Source organism: Ammospiza caudacuta, chromosome 3 (genome assembly GCF_027887145.1).
Source record: "Ammospiza caudacuta isolate bAmmCau1 chromosome 3, bAmmCau1.pri, whole genome shotgun sequence".
In the NCBI taxonomy this organism is placed as follows: Eukaryota; Metazoa; Chordata; class Aves; order Passeriformes; family Passerellidae; genus Ammospiza; species Ammospiza caudacuta.
Window position 1 is genome coordinate 72,477,075 of NC_080595.1, and position 25,940 is coordinate 72,503,014.

At 41.6% G+C, this 25,940-nt stretch overlaps 1 long non-coding RNA gene across 1 annotated transcript; it reads left to right on the top strand.

Annotated features, from left to right (window-relative positions):
* The first annotated feature begins 15,009 nt into the window (after nucleotides 1–15,009).
* On the top strand, nucleotides 15,010–25,135 carry LOC131556136 (uncharacterized). Its single transcript, XR_009274573.1, has 3 exons — nucleotides 15,010–15,061; nucleotides 18,886–19,023; nucleotides 23,070–25,135. It is a non-coding gene; the product is annotated as an uncharacterized LOC131556136 (long non-coding RNA).
* Nucleotides 25,136–25,940: the final 805 nt, after the last annotated feature.

Below are 25,940 nucleotides of genomic sequence, written 5' to 3' on the forward strand. Positions count from 1 at the left end.
ACAGCTTTTTCAGACGTTGGTGTTTGTACACAGTTTGTAGACAGACAGTATGGCTACATGTTAGAATCTGCACTTCAATCAAATGCAATGGTATCACAAGCCACCCATATCAGGACAAACCCTCCTATACAGGCAAGGCTGGAAGCTTGTTGTTGGAAAATTCCATCATCATAATGGTAAGAAAGGAATTAGAAAGAAAGGAAAGAACCAGAAGCTGATGTTAAGAAACCAAAAGAAAACAAAACCAACAAAAACTGCTGCTAGAAAGATGATGGATGAAGTGGGTCTTCTGGAAGTAAATTGACAGCTTGTCAGTGAAGAAAACCAATTTATTAATTCCACTCTGCTGCTTAAGAAATCTGAGCATGTAGAATTTAAAGCAGTCACAGCCCAAGCATTTTTCACTGGGGAGCTCTCTCAGCCTTACTAAGGTTGGAGTTTCATAGATAAGCTCAGAATGGCACAATCAATCTGCCAGATGTGATTTTTTAACATCACCTTTACCTTCATTACCCTTGTACTGGAATGAGTAAGTTGGTTTGGCTAATCCATGTTCCCCAAAAAGGCATTTGTTTTTGATGATACTCCATATTGCCATTGCTTAATCTAAACATTTTGAAAATAATGTTTCTAATTTCCCATTTTTCAGTTTTTCTGGCCTCAACTTTGAACCTTCACCTTCCCCTAAGTACTTTCTAATTTGTCTGATCTTCTCTCTCAAAATTATTATCTGTAGATTGTAGGCATGTTACTCTTCTTTCAGATAAGCTAAACAGATTGAGCCCTCTGCTAGAAAGCATTTCCTGCAGCCCTCAAATAATTTTTGGAACTCATTCTTTTTCTCATCTGTTTTACGTAGTACACTCTGGAGCTGACAGCAGTATTTTTGTGTTGTACAGAGAGCTACAAACTCTTTTTCACTATATCTGCACTTCTCTCCTTTTTATAAACTAAGAGGTTGCAGCATCCATCTTTTCCAGTACCACGCTACACAGCCACTCATCTGTCTGTTAAACTCCCCGTCCTGTCCAGGGATGCAGTCACCCATCTCTGCACTAGCCCTGCTTTCTTCTCATTCTTCATCTAAGCAGGCTCTGAAATATCTCTCAGAGGGAGAACCAAGTTACTGAATTACCTGTGTGATTGTGTCCTCCTGCTCTGCCCACCTGCCCATCATTATTCACTGTATGTGCCTTATCAAATTCACTAACATTCCTCCCCAAATATGTCATTTGTTATTTTTATCATCTATAATTTTATATTTACTTCCAAGCTGCTGACAAAAATGTATACTGATAGCTCTGCTACCAACCCTTGTAGAAACCCATCGGAAACCAACTAAATTTAATGAAAATGCTGCATTTTTATATGTAAAAAAATCTAGCTCTCAATCCATTTAGCATTTTTATTGATATGGTGAAATAGTGAAATTTAAAATACAAAATTTATGTGCAGCTAACCCACACAGCCCTTCCAAATATATATTACATCTCTAGCATAATGTTTATCTATCTAACTGGTAATTTTATCAGAGGAATGAAATGAGGTTGGTTTGACAAGACTTATTTTCCATACAGTAATGTTGCCTGGCATTAAGTATATTGCAAGTGAAGGATGTGCTTTTCAGTCTGACTTTGAGGAATGGGGCATTTCAGCATGTGCAGCCGTGTGTAGAAGTGAAAGGCAGCTTGCTGGCATAGTGATATATCCATGAAGGTGTTCAGATTGAAAAAACCCCAACCAAAAAACCAGGTAATTAATTTATTCTGGTTTTAATGGGAACGTCCTGAATGTTCCCTTGAAATTTAATGATTGGGTCGAAGACTACTAAACCTCAAGATCTGTAATTTAATTTTTTTTTTAAATCTATGGAATAAAATATTAGTAGTGTGTTTTGCACTACTAAAACATACATCCAGCACTGTTGATGACAGACGTAAATGTAGGTGTCATTTTGGTAAGTAACTCGAACTTCTTCCAAGATGCTGCAGTTTTTTCCTTTGTTTTCTCTGCCTGGGATGGTGAGAACCCCCAGAAAAATACATTTTTTCAATGCCATAAAATTCACATCCAGCTCCAGTAATTGTACTGTGTAGTTAGTCTTTAATCCATTTCTGTCAAGAATAACAGCAGGCAAATTGCTCATTAAAGCAAGTGAGATGGAGAGGAGAATTCAGATACCAGTTTACATTGCCATTTCTTTAGCTTGACTGTGTCTGCTTGAGATTTTGCAAGAGCTTTCCTCACAGACATGAGCTGCCTCTCAAACAAAGCAGCATTCAGACACTCTTTTTTGTTTTGAAGAGCTTCCTGTAAACAGAAAGGACATAACAGAAACAATATGAGAGCACTCATTTTCTGTCTTTTATAGAGAAGTGAGTTTCTGGAAAGGTAAATCTCTCAGAGAGTTTTGAGTAAAGTGGGATTAAATTGTTCCTACCTTCTAACAAAAGCTGGACCTTTTATAAAGCAGGGATGGGAAGAGGATGGACAAGAGGGGTCCCCTAAAGGGGAAAGTGTAGGATGATGTTTCCTATGGGTACAACTGCACATGTGTAATTATATTTACACTTCAGCAATTCAAATTCTTGTGTGCAAATAAGCTCAGAGAAATGCAAAACTTGATCTCCCATGCATTAGAAGGACTTGTCCACCTACTAATCTGTTTATCCCTTCATTGTCTCTAAAGCAAAAATATGTGTGATGAAGCTTGTTTTCCTTCCAGGCAAGGTATTTTATTTCTTTTAAATACAAACATAAATGTGTTTGTATTTAAAAGAAATAACATAAATACAAACATAGTAAAATCTTACTATGTCAGGCAAGATTCAGCAGCCCTCTCTCCTTTCCCAGCCATTTGAACTGGAAAAAACAGGGTCCAGGATCCTCTGTACTTGAAGTGGGGGACAGTGAAATATAAATTCTTAGATCTTTGTGACCATTCCAAAGTCAAGAAAGCTCTGCCACAGTGAGGTGAGCTTGCTTCTAATCTTAAAAAAGCCAAATTCTCCCAATAATTTTTTCTCAGTTTCAGACTTCCCTTTTAAATCCTGTGAATATGGCTCTCATTTCTTATTTAAATCCACCAATTTGCAATAATTCAATCAATGTTTGACTGAGCTATTTAGTAAAATATTCTGATGATTTAGCATCTCCCTGGTACAGCTGAACTAAGTCTATCCATTTTATTAGGGTTTAAAATTACAAGAACACAAAGCCCATTTTTTTCACCCTTTTAAAGTTAACAAATATGATGCATTAGTTTGACATGTGCAGCTAATTAGCCACAATAACAATCAATAGCCTGTTTGTCCAATCCTAATAATCTTCATTTACAGCAGTCATGTGCTTTTCTTTCCATCCATCTTCAGTTTAATTTAGTAATTTTTGTCCTTAATCTTCTATTTCTTTAATTAAATTTATAAACCTCATGCTGTGTTCTGCTTCATTTAAGCAGATACCAATTAAAACAAGAAAACAAATGCTACCACTTCCCAAACAACAATCTAGTTCTTTTTCACTTCATGTCTGCCTGTCTTCCCTTCCATACATTCTGGTCAGTTATGAAATAGTAAATTTTGATGCAGTGTCATAATTCATCTTATGAGTCAATGATAGAATTAGGAATATTATAGCTTACACATACTTCCTAAACTCTTGCTTCAAGCAAGTGTCAGATATTTGGTCCACATTTTTTTCCATTTGAAGACTGACTACCATTATACCCGTAAGACAGTGGGGGAAAAAATTAGAATTTCTACCTAAAATCTGCAATTACCAAGATCTCCTACAGGTTCACCATTATTCCATGGGTCCCTCCAGCCTGAACATGAGTTTTGCAAAAAATTAGATGTGGTAAAAAATGAAATGGTAAGGAAGTATCTTTGCAGCATCTCTGAGCTTAGCAGAGAGCTGTGCATTCTGAGGGTTTTGCTTTCAGCAGTTCAGAGCCTTTAGCTTACACACCAGCTTGCTAAGCCTGGTATTTTCATCTTGCATGAACTGCAGCTGTTCCTGCTAAAGAAGACATTGTTAAGAGTAGACCTAAAAGGATTATTTCCCCAGGAAGTAACATGGTTTGGAAGCAAACACAATTGCAAAAGCATGCAACTCTTTAGATCACTTTTTAACTTTCAAATGCTCAAACTTTGCAGTATGAACCAGTGCAGCCTTTGGCAATAAATTTCTATTACTGCATCTCTGGGGAAACAGGAAATGTGAATGGGAAAAAATTGAAGAAATTTAATCCCAGAATGCAAGCAGTGAACCCCTCCAAAATGAAGCCCTGTTAATGGTAATGAACACTATTATGCCAAATGGGGATTCAGGTTCACACTATATTCATATACTTGGTTGACCCTAATTACAGTGTCCTCACTAAAAACAAAATTAGTGGATTCGTGAAAGGGATAGTCACCAGGTTTTCCTCTTCTTTGTTCCAAAGAAGCTGTGGATGCCCCAACCCTGGCAGTGCCCAAGGCCAGGTTGGATAAGGCCTTGAGCAACCTGGTCTAAGGGGAGGTGTCCCTGCCCATGGCAGGGGGGATTGGGACTGAATGGTGTTTACGGTCCCTTCCAACCCCTTCACATTCTACGATTCTGTGTCTTCCTGCTGAAAACTCTTACAGAAATTCTGGAGGACTGCTGGAGGTTCTGGCCCTCCTGGCAGAGGTGTCTCTGCAGAGAAGGTCTACCATTCAGTGCCCACTTACCTTCTTAGCCTTTGTGCCCCATATTAATTTACTCTGCAGCTGGGCTTTGGCCTTCCTCATTTCATCACTTTGGGTCTGAACTCCAATACTCCAGCTCTGTGACCTTCCCACATTTCTACTCTTTGCAATCTCCCTTTTCATATTTCAGTTCCTCAAGAACCTCCTTGCTAAGGCAAGCAAGGCCAAATTTCTGCTAAACTCCCTGGTCTTCTTGCATAACAGGGTAGCTGGTTATGAAATCTCAGTTTTATTTGAGAATCAACCAGTTTTCCTCTGCACTTTTTCTCTCTTGACAGTCTTTCAGGGAATCTGCCAATCAATTCCCTAAATAAGTCACAGTCCACTCTCCTGAAGTACCAAGTCCTAAGTCTGCAGCATAATTTTGCAACCTTTCTCCTGATCCTGAAGTAATTTCACAGTCAATACAGCCTCACATGGTTTTCCTTGTTTGTGAGCAGCAGAAGTAGGGATTTACCAGAGTTGGCTCCTCTAACATTTGCTCTTAAGATATTATCACTAGTGCTACCCAGGAACTGCCTCAGCTTTCACAGTGCTGTTTTCCCTTTCCAGTACATTTCCAGATGAACTCCAAGGCATCAAATCAAAACCACTTTTCCCTGTCCCTCTGTAGACAAATCCATCTAATTTGTTCTCTTGACCAGGCAGACTGTCACAGGTTGCCTACCACAGTCATTAATCTTCTCTAACATTCCTCCCTCCTCTGACCTTGACTCCTAGGCTGTCAGCAGTGCCTCTGCGCACTCCCTCACGAGCTTTGTGCAGGGAATGAGCCCCTTACACAGAACACAATCCCCACTCCTCTTCTTCCCTGCTGATCCTTCCTAAGCACCCTGCAAGCAGCCCTGGCTGTGGTGGGCAGCAGCTCACCGAGTTCCCTTGGCTCTGCTCAAACACAGCCTGTGCTGCACAGGAGCTCTCCACTCTTTGTGTCCACTGCATCTGCACACTGTCCCTTCCCAGTGGGGACACCACGGTCTCCCTGCACCCTTCTCTTCCATTTCCACTGATTCCTTCTTTACTTCTGGCTATGCTCACCTCCCAGGTACATTTGGGGTGCTGAAAGCCCTTCTCACCCTGATGGCACTGCAGTTATACCCTGCTTTGCAAGCTTCTCTGCTTGAGTGAGCTGCAGACATATTTGCTTTAGACAGAAGTATATCGCCATTATCCATTTGATCTCATTTGTATTCACTGGCTTACTACCATAATTTCAGCACAAATTGAACTTTGCTGAGGAGGAATATGTTTGACTATAAAAGAAATTGATCTGGAAGTTGCAGCTTGGAAATAACTTTCCAGGCTTTAGTTGATAATTCCCAGAAGATCAGTTTTGGGGGCTCTTTTTCAAAACAAAAAGCTGAATATATTTTTTATTCTAAATAACCACTAGTGTGAAAAAGGATTCTGTCCCCATTCTTTTATGTGACCAGCCTGCACAAGAAGAAGATAAAACTCCTAACAACACATTTATCAGTGTCACTGAAATACCACAGTCTCTTTCCCCTGCCCAGAAAAGGGACAATGGCAGTACATGAAAACATTGACATTATGACTGAGTGTGTGTTTACATTTATACTTCCTCAGATCCAAGTTCAACCTCTCTGATGTTCACCTGTGTAAGAAAGCATGGTGGTGGTTTCGTTCAGAACAGTTTGAAAGTAGAGTTTTCAAGTGAGGACCCAATCCAATTCAAATACATGTAGTTATTCAAGTTCTAAGGGCCCAACATTTTTGCACTTGGAGCATAAACACGCAAAGATTCATGACAGGAAGTAATGAGTGAACAGAGTCTGGTAATGGATCACCTCCAGCCCTTCACCCAACCCCTGTCCCAGGCAGGATGCAGTAACAGCAGCAGTGAGCTCAACCAGCACATTATCCTTGTCTTTGCTTACTGACACACAGATGTATTACTTTGCCTTAGAAAAATGTTCTTTCAAGTCACCATTATTTTCAGTGGAGCCAACCTTTGCCTTCAGATCAATCATGCTGTTGACTCGTCCCTTCTCACTTCACTGCTGATTTCAAGCAATGGTTGCTCAGTGCTAAGCTAATAGACATCCAACTTTCCCTGCAATTACAAACCTGTAAGAGATGGAGTGTGCACATATGGGAAAGCGACGCTCAGAAGATTTCAAAAGTCTCTCAACTACAACCAGATGGTCTTTCTTCTTTACAATTTTCCTAGAATCAATGTATCAGGAAGACAGAGCAATATTCTTCTTGCCTCCAGGCACTAAAAAAGTGGAATTTTAATTGTGTCATTTGCAGGCAATCTGTTGGCAGTCCTGGGATGTATGTATTTAATGGAAGTATCAGCAGCATGGTTAAAAATCAGGCTCTGGTGAAAACTGGATTCCCTCTTAGAAGTGCAAAAGTAATCACAATATTCCTAGAGTCACTATTGACATTAATGGGCTCATGTACCATCAAATCAAAACTCTGAGGATCTGATGCAGGCAGTTGCTCTGTGGCCCAATCAGGCCAGCTTTTATAGACTACATTGGGGTGTCTTATTTTTGCAAAGTAATAACATATGCAGCCACAAAGAAATCAGTGCACTACTTGAAAACAAGGGCATTGTTATGAGTGAGCAATACAATTATGCAGCAGACATAAAGTTTCCAAGAAAAATAATGCAGAATATTACAAGCTGAGGTATATCCAAAGTATTCCCTCTGCTATAACTAAAAAGAGCTTCCATCACTCTCTGTAATGTGGTACCTGTTCCATTGAGAATACATCTTTCTCGGAGAAGGTACATTATTTTTCCACCAGACATTTTTACAAGATGCTTCTAGCAGCAGGAGACAAATGATTCACACATTCATCCACCTGGTACGCTGCAGCAATTTATTCCTTTGAGTGCTACACTTGTGGTGAGTTATACAGCAGAACAGAAACACTGATTGAGTTCCCCCTCTTATTTTGTGCTTTTAGATGGACACAAGTCACAAAAAGGTTCTGCACTAGAGATTCATATTCATCCCTTACTTTACTAAGATAAAGTACTGTTTTTTGAGATCAAGATTTTCTTCCTCTCAGTCATTGAGCTGGGCTCTGAGAGCAGTTATTTCCATAATCTTCCCATGGCACAGCCCCACAATCTATCACAGCAGGGAAAGTGAATGAGCAAAGCTAGAGATGAGCAAATAGCACAGCTTAGGAGTAAACAGCCCAGAGCTCAGAATATGCTCTGTGATACCTATTTAATTAGAGCAAGAATATTTTCCTAAATGAGTGGCTTGGTTAAAATAATCCTTTGATGATAGGAAATAATCCATTTTCTTTTTCTCTGTTTGTTGAATAGACACATTGACACCCTGGAAGCAGCAGGAAATTCATGACCAATATTTGAAGGTGACTTTTGCTTGAGCTGGGAGGTTGGACCAGATGACCCACTGTGGTTCTTTCCAGCCTTACCCATTCTGTAATTCTGTGATTCTGTGAAATGTGTAAATTTCATACATTATCTTAAAATGTCTCTTTCTAGTCATCAGGAAGGAAAGATTTCCTCACTGGTAGGTTAGAGAGTTGACAGAATGAAGTGTGTCCTGAAAACAGAGGAGCAGAAGGACTGGGGAGCTGGATTAGGGAATCCAATTTTTGGAGAAGATCCTGTACCTGGTTCTGCTGCATCAGTGACCTCCCCTGCCTCCAGAGACAAAGTTGGAACAACTGTGACCAAGCTTCCTTCAGCAAGCTGTGAGGTAATGCATTTACCAGAACAAATATGCTCTTTCTGATAAGCTTGTACATACAGACCATTTAATCATTTAATATATGACCATTTTTATCATTTAATATATGATAAAAAAATTGTGTGTTCCATTTGTTGATATTTTGCAATCAAGCTGCCCTCAGAAAGGGCACACAGATTAGCACAAGTAGGAAGGTGTGTGATAGAACTTAAACAGATTTAAATGGCAGTATTAAAATTTCACATAGGTAGGTCATTGCTAGGTATAAATGTTTGGCCATTCTCATACCACTGAACAGCACTCTCAAGGAGATAAACACAATGCAGGGAAGCTAGAAGTCATTCCTAGCATATTATGCACCTCAGATAAGAAAGAGGCACAACTGCAGACTGTGGGCTCAGCCAACAGCACAGTCTGGCACCTCTGCATGCCAGACCTAAGCAGTAAATGCTAATAACTACGCTGGGTTCTTGCTGAAATTTTCTGCAGATTTTTTTGTTTGGTTGGTTGGGGTTTTTTTGGTTTGATTTTCTTTGGGTTTTTTGTTAGTTTTTGTTTGGTTGCTCGTTGTTGTTTTGTATTATAATGAACATTACTAAGAGATTTAGCCCTGCTTAAAAATTCTGGAGATCTTTGTTCAGAGCAGCACTAGCTTTCCTCTGATTTGGGTCTTTTTTTCAAAATCAGCAAAAAGCTTGTTGAATCCTAAGATTCTACTGGAGATAATAGAACAACCCATGGGGTTCATACATGTTCTTTAGATACTTTGTTTTTCAACTTTCTGCCATCCCATTTTAGCTGATCATGCCTGAACATTTCTTGTGGCTTCTGAAAGCTCCTTGGAGCATCTGAGTTTGTTCTTCAGACCTGCAGTGGCCTCTGTTGATTGCTTTAGGATAGTGAGAAGTGGAACTGGGAGGGGGATGTCTCTTCTGAGGTTGAAGCAGAGTGCAGTGACATTAGGCAGCTGGTGACCATGGGCCACTTCCTTTGAGTACAACACAGGTGACACAGGGATTTGGTGGTGGTGGGCTGGCAAAGTGGAAGGAGTCGGAGGAAACTCCACTGCCCATAGGCTACAAGGAGGTCCAAACTTGGACTCCTCCTGTATTTTTCCATCCAGCTGAAACCTCACATGCATTTCTCATTTCTCTCTAACTCGAGCCTTTTCAAACATATGGAACAGGACAGTAAGTAAGGCAAGAAGAAATGTTGCCAAACAGACAGTCTACAGAAAAGGATGTAGGAGAAAAAAAAAAAAAGGAAAAGCGTGAGAAAATGCAGCAAAAAAACCCTGATAAGAATCTGAGAGAAGAACTGAAATCATGTAGTCAGTAATGAGGCCGGATTAGAGTAGGAACCCAGGAACAAAATTAAAAGTGCAGGTGTTCTAACTCTGCTGTGCAAACATCCTTGAAACCCAAGCAGTCTTGTCCCTACTGCAGGTTTCTGTAGAAGCTGACATGCCTGCGGCAGTGGAGTTTCTGTTAATGGAGCCCTGCCTCCAAGTCAGCTAGCAGATGACATGGATGTCACGATTCCACAAGACAGCATTTCTGATTTATTGGCTGGGTTTACTTCTTTTCAAAATTCCACCCACACATAGTAGCTATCCTAAAACACACAACTGAAGCTGCACGGCTTAGAGCTCCAGAGTAGCTGGTTCTGCAACGATACCTGCAGAATATCTCGTACTGACCCTGCAGTGCCTGACCCATTTCTGTTTTTCTGTTTTCTGTCTCAGTCAGTGCACAGGACTGAACTGCTCTGGGACAATGCCTTGTGAAAAGAGGAGACCCAGGAGCAGAAGTTCAAGTTAGAAGGTTACCAGTGTAAAATCCATTGTGCACATAACTATGGAGCAGCAGGCCACTGTCTCTGCCTTTGGGTTATCTTTGTTTCACCAAAGACAGCTGGTGATAGTTTCAGCCTGTCCTTCTGGCATGACTAAGCAACAGCCCCAGAGCCTCTGTGCCTTCCTTCTCAACGGCTGTCACCATGTGTCTGTGCAGTGGGACTCTGTCCCAGCTGGGACTACTGAATGCTGCAACTCAATGGAATGCCATCACCAATTTGTGTCATAGCTGTGTCACCTGGGCTGCCACCTCCTTCCACTGTGTGCAAAGCACAGACATGCACAGTGACTGTGCTTGTGCAGCCCAGCTCCCCTTCAACAACTTCCCAGCCAGACAGCTTGGCTCCAATTTTTACTTAGCAACTGCCTCCCACCCAGAGAAACCACCTTCTCCTGCTCTCAAATCAAGGCTCTCAACATACTTCTTAGTTTTGGTAAAGTAAATGATGCTAAATGATTTCACAAATCATGGAATGGGGCTCTAAGTTGCTGCACTCTCTGGCTGTGATGCCACAGCCCAGTACAGTGAAACACTGCTGTAAATGACTTTTTTAAAAATAACCCAGGCAAACAAAATAAGAAACCCTGTGGGTGGCCTGAGTCACAAGAGTTGCTATGTACAACATGCATCAAAATGAAATATGGTCACTTTATTGTAAATAAAGTGCTTCTGCAATACCAAAATGAAGCAAAATCAAATAATTCAATGTAAAAGTTTGTGCCCAACCTACAATTTCAATGAACTAATGGAAAACAGATTTGTCATTTTTTTGACTGCTTCTAGCTGCAACTGTATAATGTTGTTTTTTCCAATTAAAGCTAAAAGAGAGTTTTCAGTAAAGAAATTAAATCCCCAGCATAGAAACTGACTGGATTGTAGCAGGGCTCCAACATCCCTTCCCTCACTGAAAAACATGGTTTTTGTTTTTTACCAGAAGTGGTCATATTTTCTTTTTCAGATTTCCCTGAAAGAAACTGATTCTGCTTCCTAACATCATGACTGACCCCTGATTTAGCAATGACTCAGGAAGAAGAGTTCCCACTACTGACTCTCTGAATAAAGTCCTGCAGTTCTGCATTGCAGTTGCATATAAGCCTCCAGCCCTAACTCATCTTCACATTACTACAGACCTGAAAGCTGAAATAAACCTGTCAGAAGGCAGCTGGGCACTGCATAAGTTTGCTGCCAATGCTGCTATTACAAACCAACATAATCTGCATCTAAACTCATAATCTTAAGAAATGTGTTTCTCTTTTAGGTCACTGATTGACAAGAGCTTTAAGAAATAAAGCTGTAAACATGATTTAGCTGTTTCTTAGCTAGAAATGCAGAGTATTTACCTCTGTATCTGATTCTTGGTAGTTATCCATCAACCTTTGAACAACTGTTTCAGCTATCTGGGGGTGTACAACTGAGACATTTTCTTGCTTTGCCCTGTGTTTCTAGAGCTCTGCAGGGACAGAGGGAGAAAACAAAACAAACAAAAAAAATCCAGAAAAAAACCACACATCAGAGGGTATCACTGTCACAAAATATCAATCCTTCAGTAATCCCTGGGATTTGACACTGGGTATGCTTTATAGCTTAGTGCTTCTCAGCTTTCCTAAAATGTTTACAGCAAAAAGTAAATGTCATTGCAAACAGATTGCAAAGCCTCTGTTGAGCAGCAATATCAAATTCATTCTGGTATCAAAGCCAAAATGCAATTTCATTACAGACCAGTTCTGTCAATAATGACCTGGCCCACAGTTGTATATTGGAGTTCTTTGTAAATATTGAGAAAAAAATATGGCTTTTCTTTGGAACTGAGCATTTATTCACTAATTACAACCACAAGGAGTCACAGTAGGTCACATTTTTCATACCTTTTATTTCCTCTTTTTCTTTGTTTTACTATCTGTGTCCATGAATACTCAAATTGCCCATATCCATGCAGTAATTTTACTAACGTGACATACCTAAAATACTAAAAATTCTGACCTTTAAATTGCTCTGCTAGGCCTAACATATTAGCACTCCAACACAAAGGAGTAGAGAAGTAATTTCCTATCAGTCCAATTCAGCCTGCCTGCAAACTCCAGTGGGGAGCTGAGAGCAAATGCATTGACACAAAGGACAAGGCTTTGCTGCCTTTATGCAGCAAGGCTCCTTTTCTCAAGGAAATTTATTAAGCTCCCATATTCCCCAGAGAGGGTATCTTAATTTTCCTGACAAAAGAGGAGAGCTACTCTTGCCTGACTCTTTCAGATGTCACTAGAGTCATCTTCTGATTTATTTTCTTCTGCACATCATGGATCATGTGGGTTTTGGGGCTTTCCAGAAGCTTTTTGAAGCTAGAATGAAGTTTAATACTTAGCTTTTACTTTATCTCTATGTAGTTAATACAGCAACTTGCTAGCAAAAAGTAGCAGACTAAACCAAAGTAATTTTCTTGCTACAGAATTTCAGAATGCAGAATTTTCCTATAGAATAACAAGGTTAATATGATTTGTGGGTGACTGTATGCCTAGGGCTGTGCCACAAACACTCTGGACAGGGCCAGGTTTCACTGCTGCTTTGGGCTCTCGCAGGACCCACACCTGGTGCCACATGGCAGAGGTGACATTGCAGAGCCTCCAGGGTCACTCATATCTGCCAGAGCTCCCCTCCTGAGAGACCCTGGGGCCCCTGCTGAACTTCACTTATCAAAACTTCCTCTTCATGCCTGTCTGGCTGTGGCTTTCATGGCTGAGCACAGTACACCTGCACTAGAATCACTGAGATGTGGATATTTCACACATTCTCTCTCAAAATTACTGTGTTTGCATTTCCTAACCTTGGACCTTGACTTTCCTGTGTCTTCCCCTGCCCCTGTCCCTAGTCCATGCAGAATGTGGTTAAGTCTCAGCTCACTGCCTCAGCCCCACTTGACCTACAAGTGGGTCAGGATTGTCTGTCTCTTCTTTGCTGGTCCTGCCTTGCCACAAGGTTCAGTCTCTCCAAGTTAATAATAACACAAAACTAAAAGTGAGGGGAAGAAACAAAGGGGGGTCAAGCACATAAAACAGGGAAATTTGGTCACTGGTAAGAACATGTCTATCAAATACCCCAAGAAGCTCTGTCCAGCTCCTATTCCTGCTCTCCCTGGTATCTGATGATGGCTTTGCTAAGTGCTTCTGAGAGCCAAGGCAGACAATTGTTGTGCTCTTGGAAACGGGAGGCATTAGCAAGCCACATCCCTCAATGCAGTTTATGGCTTTAATCAAGCAGCATTTTAAACACTTGGTGGCATGACACAAAGGTCAGCACAGAGCACAGAGAGGGAATTGGAGAGCTCTTATCTGTGAAAGGAGATGGATGGGGATCTGGAGGAGGGAAACAGCAGGATTTTTGGATCCAGAACATTTAGCAGATTGCCTGCTGTGAAAGAGCATAGCACTGCCCCAACATTGTTGCCTCCACACCTTGTGCTGCTACTCCTTGGCACCAGACATGTAATGACCACCTCAGCTTCAGCAAAAGGCTGCTTTTACTGCTTCACTTAGGGTTAGGGTTACACTTAGGGTAAGGGTTGAAAGAAACACAAAGCCCAGAGCTCCAGGAACACTGGAACTACAGAAAGCATGCCAAGGTCAGCACAGCACTGCCCCAGTGTTGCTCCCTTTGTACCTTGCTCTGTGGAACAAACCAGCTGCTGAGCACCTCAGCCTTAGCAAAGGGCTCCACGTAGGGTTAGGGTTTAAAAACCTATAAAGCTTCGACCTTCAGGGAGACTGGAACTATAAAAGGCACACCAAGGGTAGCATGGTGCTACCCCAACATTTCTCTCTCCTGTCTTGGTTTAAAAGACAGGTGTCTGCCAAGGAAAGTGGGAACCATCCTGAAACGGACCGTATGACCCCTTTTCCTCCAAATTATTACAATTACGAATTTATGGGGCTTTCAGCTAAACATATAGGAAAAGGAATAACTGCTTTTTCCTAGTTTGTAGTGTATAACAAGGCAAAAAACCAGCAACAACAGCAGCGGCACAAACAGAGCCGCAAACCCGGTCCCAGCGCTCCGCCTGCAGCAGGCGCTCCCCCTTCGGTGCAGTTCCGGTCCCAGCCAGCGGGGGCGCTGCTGGCTCCCGGCCGGGCATGGCAGTTGCGGTGACTCCCCTGTGCCGGCAGGGGGCGCTGCGGGCCGAGGGCGGCCGCCTCACACCAGGCAGTAATGACGGCTCAGTCATGAGGGAGAAAGAGAGCGTGGCTCCCTTTGCAAACTCATGGGGTGCAGCCGGCTTCAGTGCCACTCCCAGTGGTTAAAGAGACTGCAGCAGGAAGCTCAGAGTGGCAGCTGGAACAGCAGAGCTGAGCAGACCCCTGGGGCTGTGAATTGAATTGTAGCCCTGACCCCAAATCAGTGGCAGAAGCAGAAGTAGCTGGGGGTCCTGGCAGACACAGGGCATCAGGCTAAAGTGTAGCAAAAACCCCAAAGCAGTGTCAGAGAACAACAGGACTGGGCAAGGGATTGCTACTTTTCACAGCTCACCATGATGGTTTGTGGAGGGATAGAATGTAAGAAAATAGTGCAGAAGGTAGTCTCACACCTGAGGAGTTGCAGCTGTACTAATCACCAAAGATTAGGAAGAGGCCTGCCCTTAATAGGCCACAGCTGTGTCCAGTAAGAAGCCGAGTGCCACAAAAGAGTGGGTCAGCTGGGTGAGGAGAGAGTTGGAGTTTGTTGCTTGTGCTGTGAGGAAGAAAGAGTCAGTGCTGCAAGGAGCCGCCCATGAGAAATCACCGAGAAGGTATGGGACTTCTGCAGTATGATGACAACAATGGTTGGTCCTGGTGATGCTGCTTGGGTTTTTTGCTTTTTTTCCTTTTGTATTTCCTCTGTATTCTTTGCACATGCATTTGTAGCTCTGTAGCCTACTGTATTAGTGACTTGTTTTCCTAGTAGTTGTCTGTGGCCTTTCCCTAGGCAGAAAGACAAAACACATTCCAGAGCTCCAAGCCTCATGGGGTACAAGGCCCCAGTGCTGTCTTGGTTCTTCCTGGGAGCCAAGGCTGAGAACAACTCTTCAAGACACACTTCATGGGCAAAGTACAGCTATGCCAAAGGGGGGACTCCAGAGAAGGGGCTTGACTAGGGGGGGAATTGCATCAGTACTTGTCCTCCTAATTGATGCTTTTTATCTATTATGTTAATTTCCTACAACCTGCAAAAATATACTCATCCCTGCGGGATGGGCTTTTGTGGGCATCTCTCCATAACTGCCCCTAAAGACATTAAAACAAAGATCTGCTCTTACATTGCCTCCTTTCTAAAAGCATTTTGAGTTTCATTTACAGGTTGGGAAAAAGGCAATGCTGGGGTCGGGCTGCCAGGCAGAGGGAACAAAGGGAATCCTCCTTGGTCCTCTTGATTTTTAGGTAGAAATGAAAGTAAATGGAAATGAAGGGTCCTTTAGGTTAAATGTCACATGTAAGTTAACCAAAACCAAGCCAAATTTTCCAAGTTTCTGATTTTTTTCCAGCCCACCAGTTTGTGTAGTATTTTCCCTGCCCCTGTGCACACTGAAATTTTCAGCTAGGCCCTTTTTGACCTCTTGACTTATTTCTGCAGAAATATGTAAGGCAGGGAACAGGAGGGATGTGGCACCTGGTGGGCCCTGGCATGTGGGAGCTGGGAGAAAGGACTGTGAGGGAAGGCTGGCTGTGTCTGTTTGAGTAAATGTGAACACTGAGGAAAGCAGTTGTAAGAGATGCTGGGGAAGCAGTTTCTTAATCAGAAGCTGTTTCATTAGATGGAATGGTGAGAGCTGGGAGTGATACTCAGAACCTCAACAAAACCCAGTGGCTGAACTTGCTCTGGGATCCCCAGTGCCATCCCAGCAAGGTCTTATTTGGTCTCTGGGAGCAGCTGTGACCCAAGAAGCAAAAATATTTGCTACTTTGGTGGGTGTACTTGGGGACAGTCATCTGAAAGGTTTTATTTGTGCCTTTGTCTTGTCTGCAGGCTGCTCTCAGAGTTCCTCACCTAAGCCTAGAAATGGTGGACACGTTTTACCATGTGGTATCATATATCCTGGCCTGTGCTCAGTTAGGAAATTCCCCAAACTGCTTTTGTGTCCTAAATCCTGACCCCAGACTGGGAAGTGACCAAAAGGATTGAAAAGTGACCCATACTGAGTGCTTAAGCAGATGGTTCCAGGTGCTAAAGAGTGTAAAATGCTGATAGTGAGAAAGGGGGAAAAAGGAGGAAATTGATGTCAAGTGAAGAATAAAGTCAAGATGAAATTTTATCCTTTTTATTTTCTTTTTCCTTTTGCATTTTACTTGAGGAAGGCTGTTGTGTTTCCACAGCATCACAGATCTGTCATGATCTCACAGAAAAGCAATGCACCCACCAGGCCTGGGAGGTCTGCTCCTGCAGGGAATAGAAAACATGGTCCAAAAATTGTTCTTCCACCTTTAGCAAGCACCTGTTAAACCATCTGATCAGCCAATGATGAGTTTCTCTTCACCAGAAGATTTGAAATGGCAGGCTGAGGTTGCTATAGTGAATGTGTCATTTCCTCTCCTTTCCAAAGGGTGAAACAGCTGAGGTGTGTGTCATCCTGCAAGGAGGCAGATAGGCCTGGTTTCCCTAAGAGCTTTGGCTTGTTATTCAAGTCAAATGACTGCAGGCCTGGGATTTGCCTGCCTTTCCTTTAGCAGGTAACAGCAAGGGGGTGTGTGACATCTCAGCACAGGTTTGGTACCTCTGCTGTCACTGGACATCTCTGCAGGACACTCTAACAAAGTAAGACACCTTCAGCCAAAATGTATTCATTGTGAGTGAGATGAAAGTCCCTTTGGAGGTGCCTGAGATTGCAGGAGCCCAATTAAACTTGATGTATGATAATTAGGCAGCCAAGGTCAGTCAGATAATCCCATCCCAAGTACTGAAGTACTCTTTTGGCATTCTGCTTTTCAGCCCCTGGAGTATTCTCAAAGTATAAGGAGCTGGAATTTCAAACCATGGCATTTCATGTGTACCATTTTCTCTGTGGGTGTGAGTGCTGTGTCTGGGCTGTTTTCCTGTCACTAGGAAATGCCCCTCTTGCATTATCTGTACATTTGGTGCTGCTCACAGGAGTAAAAAGTTTTTCTGCACAGCTTTCCTTTTGTCCTGGTATCTGTTACCAAATGAAAAATTTATCACAACAGTTTAATAAAAACAATAAATTCTTCAATAATTACTTAAAATATATAAAAGACCAGCTTGGTCTTTTAATATCTCCAGATTTTATCCTTTATGTATTTTTCTTCTTATGTGAGGAAGATTTTTATTATCAGTTCTGAATTTATCTTCCTGAATTTTCATTTTGGAAGGAAGAAAGGAGTCAGTGAATCATAAATACTTGTTACAGCTTTTATTTTACTACTGTGCTTATGAATGTTTGATGTTTGAAGTGGGTTTATTTTCTCTGACAAAAAGCCCTTCCTGTTCTGTGGTGTGCACTCATTGTGCAATCAAGTGCATATCAGTAACTTCATTTGTATATGACTGAGAAAGCTCACGTAAATTAGCATGCATAATGAGCTTTGAAACAATCAAAAAGGCTGAGCTCAATGATCAGCGAGAAACCACATAACCAGATGTAGGAGGAATAGATCTAACATGTGCCTAGCTACTACACTTTTAAAACAGAAAATATGGGCAATGCTCTGCTTCTCTGTAACACTTTTTGTAACAATTTTGCGCAGAGTTTTACTCCATTGCTCATAACCAAGAGATCTTTCTGGTGGCTGCTGCTGAGGAATAATTTCCCTCTCCTCCAAATCAGATCATTTAACTTCCCTGAATGATGGCAGGCCCTCCAGTCTGACAGAGAGAACATTGGGTTTCTATAACAGGTAGTTCTGAGTTAAATCACTTCTGCCAGGGCTGTCTTGGGAGCCCGTCAAGCCCTGTGTGCACACTTCCTGCAAGCACCAAGAAAGAGCAGGTGCTCTTGCAAGGATAATGACTTGCACAGAACCATTGCTTTGAGAAGTTTTCCCTACGCTTAGAGGGAATAAAAAACTTTGGAGCCTCAGAAGGAAAATATTCTGCAGCTTGCATGATTGAGCTGAAAAAGTATTTCATTAAGAAACTGTTGGAAATGTTGTCCTTCTCATCCCTAATCAAGTAGTATCTAGTTTAGGTCTTTGGAGTAAGCAAAATGCCATCTCTGAACATGATTCTGCTTGTGTCTGACAAACCTAATCTTAACATGATAGTTAGGAGAATTTACCACCATCCTTGCTTGGATTTTATAATGTTTAACTTTTTAATGGGAAAGGCCAGTGAAAGAACCGTTCTTTTGAATTGCCTGCAACTTTCTATTACTATGCCTTTTCCTCCCTGACTTTACTGCATCCACATAATTGTCCACCTGCCACAATCTCTATTCTTAAAGCTTGGTTTTGTAATGCTGAGGGGGTTCTAAACAGATTCTTCTCCATCACAGGGGAGGATGAAAAATTGAGATAGTCCTGAATACAAAACCTCTGGAGGGAAAATGAGTTTACAAAACTGACATATTTTTATGTGCAGTTTATGACACCTTACCTGATAAATTTACTCTTCTTGAGATTGCAGGGACTGAACTTCAAGACACACAGAAAATTCTTACAGCTTCCAGAGTTTACTGGATCTCAGCAGAGTATCCCAGCTGTTAGCCATTTACAGAGGAGTGGTGTTTCTGCAGTTTGATGCAGCAATCAGGCATCAATTATGGTAAGAATTACAACTTGTTGGGGATGGGACTGGCACCTTTTTGGTAAATAGATGCTTTTTTCAGTGGTTCACAAAGAAAAAAAATGTAGGAAAGATGAATTTAAATTTTGTCCATGGTGTCTGTTCCAAGATCATGATATGTGCCTTCTAATGTGCTTTCACTTAAAAGCATTAATTTTATTTAACTAAAAGTGCTGAAGATCCTTACATGCCTCACTGAGGGAAATCTACACATCATGTTGGTACAGCTGTCCTATTGCCTGAGCATTATATCACCTTTATGTTCTGATTCATACTTCATTACATCAGGTAGGTTGGTGGCTGCCACAGATGTTGACTTATGAGTTTATATTTTTATTTTTTTGTAGGATCTATGTCTAATCTTCTAATTTCTTTTATCAAAGTATGCTCATAAGCGTACTTATTAAGGTAGAGAACTTACCCACTTATGGCAACTTCAAAATAAGAGGCTACATAAAAAGGAGAATACTTGCTCAAAAAAAAATCAGAAGGCTTAGTTGGGGGAATTCAGTCCTGGCAGATGGCATGGGGACCTTTTGGGGACATACTGGAAGCATTCAAGAAATGCATACCACATGTGAAGAAAGCCCTAAGAAGGGGTGAGAGGATGCTGGCATTGCCTAACAGTAGGATTAAACAGTTTATTAAAGCAAGAAGGCATACTTCAAAAAGTGGAACTTCCTTTCAAAGGGAGAGCTCAGTGTGTTGGTAAAATGATGCCCCTGGGGGAAAGAAACCAATCCCAATATATAAAATTACAGCCTCTGACTTGATCATTACATGTCAGTGCATTCATCATGCAATACCAAAATCTCAAAATTACAACAGATAATTCTGTCAAAATTTCATCTCAGTGGCGATAAAAAGAAAATAAAATTGATTCCCTTTCAGTAAAAAAAAAATTATAAGAACACCACCACTGGATAAATCTGTGCTGACAAGCCCACACAGTTCTGGTCCCCACCTGAGGAAGGAGAGAGAACTCTGGAAGGTTCCCAAAGGAGACACATGGTTGGTGAAGAGTTGCTGGGTGGAACAAGAGGTACAACTGGGAGCCTTGTAAAATTGTCAGTCAAGGTGAGGGGATAAACAAGGAGTGTTTGCTCACAGTCTTTTCCAGTCTAAGGTGCGAAGGTGAGCAGCAGGTATCCAGCTCTCAACAACAATAACAACAATAATAAGGTGTTTCTTGCACATAGTCTGTAATTAGGCTGTGGGATTTCTTCCTGCATTGTGCGGCAGGTGGTAAAAGTTTATAGGACTCAGAGCGAGCCTGCACAGGCTCATGGAAAAAAAATTACCAAGATTAAACATTCAGCAGTCATGTCTGGCTGAGGAAATGCCTGAGGAGGCCGTGAGAACATCAGTGGGAAATACCATCATATGCTTGTTCTGGAGATTTTTGTAATCTTCTCACGAGTCTGCTTTTGATCACTGTGGGAGGCAGGACTCTGAGCTGATGGACCTTTGCTCTGACCCAGTATGATCATGCTTGTGCTATCCAGTGGAGTTGCAGGTAATTGTAGAGTGAGGACTTTTCTGCAGATTTGCATGGAGATAAAACTACAGCGTGTTTTTATTTCTATTTTTCTCTGCTGAAACTACTACAAAGGCACTTTGTGAGGGAAATGTTTTCCTCAAATAAGGAGTTGTGTGTTAATAGGAAGTAAGAAAAAATGCAAATATCAGATAACTCATCTTTCTTGTTCCTTGTTGCTGGTGCAGTTTCCATTTTCTTCACACCAGAGCTTAGTGTGACACTAAATCACATTTAACCTCATTTGGACTTCTCTGCCAAGTTCAATCCCAGAAGCTGTTATTTGCCCCTGTAATTTTCTTGCTAGTACTGCAACTGATATAAGCTCCAGGTCACTTTAAAAAGCACTTGTGTGTGTTTGACAAAAACGAAGAACAAGATCCTTGCCTCAGAATTGCCTTTCAATTAGGATGTGCAGCTACAAAAAAAGTTACAGCGTAGATTGCTTTTTATATTGCAAAAACTGGTCAAACAGAGACTCTTTTTTTAAAAAAGCATGAGAATGAAGTACAGAAGAATTGAGAGTGACAAAGAGGCTGCAATGAAATGACAAAATCATGTCTAAGCGTGGTTGAGTAGTGTATTTTCAAGATGCATATGGAGTTCAATAAAAGCTTTATGTGTGGCATTGCACAAGCACAGTGCAACCCAAGCATGAGTCAGCTGGGTCTTGGAAGTGCTTGTACAACTGTATTGGAAGAGGACTTAAATGATTTAGCTGATGCCCCCTCCATTTCTGTGTGAGTCCAGGTCTCATGAAAATCAGTGCAGAGTGCTCCTGCTAAACCTGGCTCTGGACTTCCAACTCCAAGAGTCCTGTCATTTAGTTTCCAAAGTTTCACAGGCACTTGTGAAAACTTTGGATAGCTTTAGTAGCTCTCCTGTTCTGTATAGGAAATAATCTTAATACCAGAAATAGGAGGCAGTAGAGCTCCTGAATTATTATCCAGTCAATTGCTACAGTAACATTCCTCTCTGTGCACATTCCTCTCAGACATATGTTTTGCTCTAAGTGTCCCCAGTCAGAGTCACTTCCAAATATGCATCTAGGTCACTAATATTTGTGTCTACTTGTTTTTATCAAGTCTGCCACTATCCCTCTTAGTTGCCACCATGTTGGGTCAAAATGAAGTGCAAGTAATTTTGTTACAGAGCATTTGGAGAATTTTGAAGTCACCTTACTTCCTTTTTTATTACAAACATTTTGATTTCTTTTCCGAGAGACATTTTAGTCCCCAGGGTATGTTTCAGCCTACCAGACAGGGTGCACCATGAACTGCGTCTCTTGAGTAACTCTGTGATTCAGAGAACATTTGCTTCACAGCTATGACTCCCACAGCTCCTGGATGCTCAAAGCTGAAGGGTGAGTAAAGCCTATCCTCAGAGGCACTCTTCCTTCCTCCATTTGCCTTGAGCTCCTTGGAGAACAACGCCCTCTGCACTGCTTACTCCTTCCCTAACGTGGGCCAAAGAATCTAACCATTAACAGCTAATTCAAAAAATTCCCATGATCACAGCTTATTAACTTGATTCTCCATCAGGAGTTCTAGAAAGCATTCTCTACAAAAGGCTATATAGAGAATAATAAGAATCTGAGACACAATGTAATCATACTGATGTCACCAAAATGGAATTATTATTATTACCTGCATGACAGATGTTGGTGTTTCTACTAACTTTCAGTTTTGGTTAATTACCCTTCTGAGCTCTCTTACTGCCTGGCAGCAGTTTTGATTGATCAACATGTCTGTCATGGTGGTGTACCACATATTTAGGTGGAGCGGTTTTCTCAGATATAGCATCAAATGGAGTTACATAATGCCAAAATACACACCTATGTGCTCAAAGGCACCTTGAATGACACTGGCAAAAAAACCTGGTGTCTTGTTAGAGAAAGTAAAGATGAGTCTTGCTGGCAATACTAATATGTTCCAAGCTAATAGGCAGCTTTAAGTAATCATTCTCACTTCATCTTTCTTCATTTTAGTGCCATTCAGATACTATGACTTCACCTCTAATTATACCTTTCCCAAACAATGATTTATAGGAATACAATTTTCTGCCTTGATTTAGGTCCAATGACACGTAGTACCTACTTAGCATAATTGAGAAACAGGATTTATGCTGGCATACAAAATCTGGACAGCTTTGATGAATAAGATGTTCTGATGCCTCTGAGGTTGGACCAGCAATAAATGATTGACAGTGGCTCGGTGAAGACATGGGAGCTATTCCATGGAAGGAGTAGTCCAGCATCTTGGTAGGACACATATTCTGGAATTAATTTTATTGGGTTTTTTCACAAGGATTGATAACAGATGCTTCTTTCTTTTCTTGTACCTGGCCTACCTTCAAAGTCAGAGCACAGTGTACCACATATCAAATATCAGTGTGGCCTCTGAGTTGCCTTTTCCTCATCATATTAGATGGGACTCCCATAACTAATTGAATGTTGTTCTTATTTACAAAAGTAATCTCTATTTTTTAGGCACACATACATTTCCCTGGAGGATGTTCCTAATGGATGAAGGATTTTTTTCCAGTCACTATCAACAGTGCAATTAATTTAAATTACAACATACAAGTACAGTGAGACAGTAGCCTTGTACTTATGTCCAAAGACAAAAAGACAAGATGATTCTATGACACAGGAGGAAAGTAAACTAGGACTATCTTTTTTCCTGTCTTTGTTTAAAGGACAGAAGTGAAAAAATCTCCCCCCTTTCTGTCCAAAGCCCTTTTTACCATTTGCATCACATCTGATATTTCTTCAGGAAGAAAAGAGCATTTTTATTGAAAGGTAACCTACACCTAGCATTTTTCTAGTGTGCTAGAGCTAGACAATTTTTATGTATGGGCATATGTGTTTTAGAACCATGGTGCTAAGAACTTGAAACCCATTTGTGTTTGTAACACAAAGACCCCTGAGCTGACAGTATGAGATTTGCTATTGCTGGTGAAGCTCTGACAGCAGACCTTCAGAGACCTTGCCTTCCTCCCCAGCTGTGCCTGTGCAGCCTGAAGAGTTGCTCATGCAGAGCTGGTGGTGATGTACTTTCTCCTGGAGGGTGTCCTGCAGCCATGGCCATGGTGTGAAGGGGCACGCTGTCTGTCAGGCCTTGTTAGCTCAGAGCAAGCTGGTGTCTCTGACAGCTCAGTTTATTTGGGTCTGTACAAATTCTGTGTAGGACTCCTCTTAATATTTGCAACCAAATCTCTGTGAACATAAGTGATCTAGATCTGAGTTGTGCCCTCACCTACTCCTGGCCAGCTGCTAAGAAGCAAAGGGAACAGTGTTGTCTCACAAACCCTGAGTAGTCTCAAGAGAAGCCCTAGTGGCAGATGCCCTTTGAAAACCTGCTGGTGTCTGCAGACTTGTGGAGAAAGCAGAGACCCCATACTCCACCAAAAGACCAGCTCTTTCTTGTCAAGAGCTACTCAGCACTAAGGGAAGAAGAACAGGCTGGCCTCTGTCTAAAACCAAGTGAAGGAGAGGAAAGGTCCTTCCAGGCTGTGCTTCAAGTACTTCTGTTCTGGATGTGTTTGTGAGGAGTGGCTCCTAGGGGCACCTAAGTCAACCAGAAACTACATAAAGATTTGGTTCAAGGAATGGGGAGAGATTCAAACTGTTTGTGATGGAAAACAAATGCTAAGATCAATCTTTAAAGTAAAATGAGTGGCAGATTTCTGTAACGGCACTTTTCACAGCAACCAAGCAGAGATGGTGTTGATGGAATCCACTCGAGGAAAGCAGCAATAAAACAAAGGATTTAACTTCTTTATTTTATCCCTATCTCTTCTGTGTTTTGAGTTCCCACTGCAGTCAAAAAATAGGCCCTTTTTCCCTGTGCCATGCTCTGAACTATCCTGGTGTAAGGCTGCAATTGCACAATAACCTGCCGCATGTCTTGTCTCATTGCACATCTCATGAGATGATTTCAAGCAAAGAACTCATTTCCTTGTGACTTCCAGTAGAATGTGGCAGAAATGCTTGACTCAAGTACTAGCTGGTTGCAGGATGGCTAAAAGGCATGCAGACATTTGCTGAGGGTTCATGATCTAGTTGTATCACTTAAATTGCTGAGACCTTTTCTGACACTGTGGAAGCAACATTAAAGGCAGAATGGGGGCCACTGAAGCTGAGGACTGAGTATCAATACAATTCTTCTCTACCAAGAATTTTGTGAGCCATGAGGATGCAAGACTATTCCAGAGTGACTGAAAAGATGAAAAATAAGAAAAGTCTCTGCCTTGTCCATGCATTTTCCTCCTGTCCTCCTCTTTTACTTTCCTTTTTTTTTTAATTTCTGCCTTTCTTTATTTTTGCTTATTATTAGCTAAGTAGTTTTGCTTTTCTCTAAAGGCTCGAGGGTTACCTTCTGCTTCAATACAGTTGTTTATTTCCCCCCCTTTCAATATCAGTTCAGCCTGTTTGCTGATGCTGTATTCTAAGTACATTCTTCTCAGTCATGTGAATCACCCCTGTAATTCAGGTTCCATAAACAATGTTAAATACAGTACTTTAATAAATGGAAAATTGGGAAGCCCATTAGATGAATTGTAGCAGAATTCTTCTTAACCCTCCCACTTGGCTCAACTTTGAGCAGTCAAGAATAGAAATTTGAAAGATTGCCATCAGAGATGTTCTTCTGAAAGCAGAAAATGAAACATTGCCTTTTAAAAAGCCTTGTCCCCAGAAACCATGAGAAAGGAAATGAAAGTGCAAGATGACACAGTGAGGGTGAAATCTGTGCACGTAGGCACTGAAAAACACTGTTTTCATGCAATGGGTCAGGGAAGAAACAATGATCAGTGGATATGTCCCTATCAGGACAAGACATTTTATATCGCCAAGTCTGTATCCATCACAGAAAATTTGTGTGTTTGCGTAAAGAGCTCGTATCAGATTTGCTCCATTCTGGTCTCCAGGTAGCTGTATCCCAGTGCTGTCTCCCATGCATTACTACCAGAGTGGAGGACACTCAGTACAATCCTGGGAGCCCATGATCTTTGCTTCTAACTAATCTATGAACTCTTTTGAGGGAACAGCTCCAGGACAGAGCAGGGCTGGGTTGCAGGAGGGCTGGATGTCAGGGATGCAGTTTCTCTGTATGGAATGAACAACAGCTTGTGCATCATCCTGGAACTGGACAGCTGTGGGAGAGCCCTGGCCTCAGTATGTCCCAGTCCTACACACAAGAGATTTCTTGTGGTGATTCCTGAGATTCAGTATAGCAGTTATTGCCTCCTGAGAGGAAAAGTGAGCTCCATGACCCTGCCTTACCTTGCACTCGCCATTGAGCATGATGAAAATCTGTAGAGACTTCTGCTTTTAAAATTTCAGTATTTCCTGGAGCTC